General features: G+C 39.4%; 1 pseudogene; it reads right to left on the bottom strand.

The window, feature by feature from the left end:
• Window positions 1-1,978, bottom strand: part of LOC132016266 (developmentally-regulated GTP-binding protein 1-like) — a 12,343-nt pseudogene extending 10,365 nt beyond the window's left edge.
• Between the last annotated feature and the right edge of the window lie 485 nt (window positions 1,979-2,463).

The raw sequence follows: 2,463 nt of genomic DNA, 5'->3' as shown, positions 1-2,463 counted from the left end.
TTAGGTCATGATCCCAGCATCCTGGGATCGAGTCCCGCATCGGGCTCCTTGCTCGGCAGGGAGCCTGCTTCTCCCTCTGCCTCTGCCTGCCATTCTGTATGCCTGTGCTTGCTCTCTCTCCCTCTCTCTCTCTCTGACAAATAAATAAAATCTTAAAAAAATAAAATAAAATAAAATAAAATAAAATAAAATAAAATAAAATAGGCATAGTACTCCTGCCTCATGATTTTGGTGCAGATTAATAGACTAATGCTAGTAGCAAGCTTAGTGAAAAGCCTTGTGGAGGCCATGCTATAAGACTCAATGATTATTGACATTACAGACATTATATAGACATTATTGCTATTATCTTAACAGTGTTTGGTATACACAAAGGAAAGAAATAGCAAACCTTGCTCTTTGCATGGATTCTGCTTTCCACTAGTTTATGTGTTACTGAGCAGAAATTTTCTTTTCTGTGTGTCTGTTGTTGATACTTTTCATTTTAATGTATTTTAGCATTCTTTTCAGGAGAATAATGTACCCATCTTGAAGATTTAATACACAGAAGTGGCATCTGCCAGCCATATCCCAAAGAAACTAAATTTAATTTACAAGGTCCCAGTGTCGGAAATCTGAAAAGTATACCCCTACTATAGGAATTTCTTTACAGGCATACCTCAGAGATATTGTGAGTATGGTTCCAGACCACCACAATAAAGTGAGTGTTGCAATAAAGTGAGTTAAATGAATTTTTTGGTTTCCCAGTGCATATAAAAGTTACATTTACACTATACTGTAGTCTGTTAAATATGCAATAGCACTGTTTAAAAAACAATGTACACGTCTTAATTAAAAACTACTTCATTGCTGAAAATTGTTAACTATCATCTGAGCTTTCAGCAAGTCATAATCCACTGATCACAGATCATCATAAAAATATAGTAATCATGAAAGGGTTTGAAATGTTGTGAGAATTATCAAAATGTATTACAGACACACGAACTGAGCAAACTCTTGGAAAAATGGTTCTGGTAGTCTTGCTCTACGTAAGATTGGCACAAACCTTCCATTTGTGAAAAATGGAATATCTGCCAAACACAGTAAAGACAAGCACAAGAAAATAACATATGCTTGTATTCAGTGACCCAAAATTCTCTTTGTCTAGTAAAAGTATTTCAAAGAAAACAAAATATTTTTTCTTTTTCTTTTTTTTTAAGATTTTATTTATTTATTTGACACAGAGAGATCACAAGTAGGCAGAGAGGCAGGCAGAGAGAGAGAGGAGGAAGCAGGCTCACTGCTGAGCAGAGACTCGATCCCAGGACCCTGAGATCATGACCTGAGCTGAAGGCAGCGGCTTAACCCACTGAGCCACCCAGGCGCCCCAAAATATTTTTTCTTAGGACATAATTTATACATTATGATTTCTTTACGTTTCAAGAAAACACCAAGCCATTGAAGCAAAATTAAGTGAAGAATCTAGGTTCATTTATAAACTTGATAATATCAATGATTCCTAAACCTGGTTAGTTTGTCAAGACACTCTGGAAAGGTAGTTTGTTTGTTTGTTTAAAGATTTTATTTATTTATTTGACAGAGATCACAAGTAGGCAGAAAGAGATAGGGAAGCAGGCTCCCTGCTGAACAGAGAGCCTGATGTGGGGCTCGATCCCAGGACCCTGGGATCATGACCTAGCCGAAGGCAGAGGCTTTAACCCACTGAGCCACCCAAGCACCTCTGTTTGTTTTTTTAAAGACTTCTGTAAACTCTGGATCCATTGGTTGCTGATCAGGTGCAGGAGGACCTGAGGATGTGGTTACAGTGTGGACTAGTGGAGATCTTGCCCTCTGGGCAAGAGGCCATGGGAATACCAGACAAGGATTAAAGCTGAGAACATTTCAGATGATGAGACCCATGGCACATCCTTCCTCTTGCTCTGAGACTCTGAATTTCATCCTGACTTCTCTGAATTTCTTTTGCCATTGCCATCGCCATGTTTCTCAAAGGGTAAGAATCCTTGGGCTGTGAAAGGATATGGCCCCAGAGGCAGCAGAAGAGACCAGGAGGCATAGGACCAGAAATAGGCAGATATCTTCTAAGCTTAACCACTCTACTCAGTGAATATACCTGAAACAGGCAACTGCTTTAAAGATACCTACTTCATTCTGAGAATACGGCTGTGTTAGGGAGGGTTTAAAGGATTATTCTATTATAGAGAGCCCATCCATACAACCTCCAGACTGTTAACTCTCTTTGGTGTTTTGAAGTTCTGATACACCTTCCAAAGGAGATGTTTTCATAATTCTGAGACTGTTCGAAGTCTGACGGCGGTAGAATCGCCTTCATTTTGTGGTACTTGGAAAGAATCTGTCCTTCCTTCAGTTTTCCGCATTTCAGCAAATGTAGTGTGAGCATACATTCCGCTGTGCCTGGTGTTAGAGTGTGCAAAATGGCCACAGAACTTCACAGTAGCTCTCACC

This window comes from Mustela nigripes, chromosome 4 (assembly GCF_022355385.1).
Source record: "Mustela nigripes isolate SB6536 chromosome 4, MUSNIG.SB6536, whole genome shotgun sequence".
NCBI classification, from domain to species: Eukaryota; Metazoa; Chordata; class Mammalia; order Carnivora; family Mustelidae; genus Mustela; species Mustela nigripes.
Note: the sequence above shows the minus strand (reverse complement) of the source record. Positions and strands in the feature narration are given on the sequence as shown.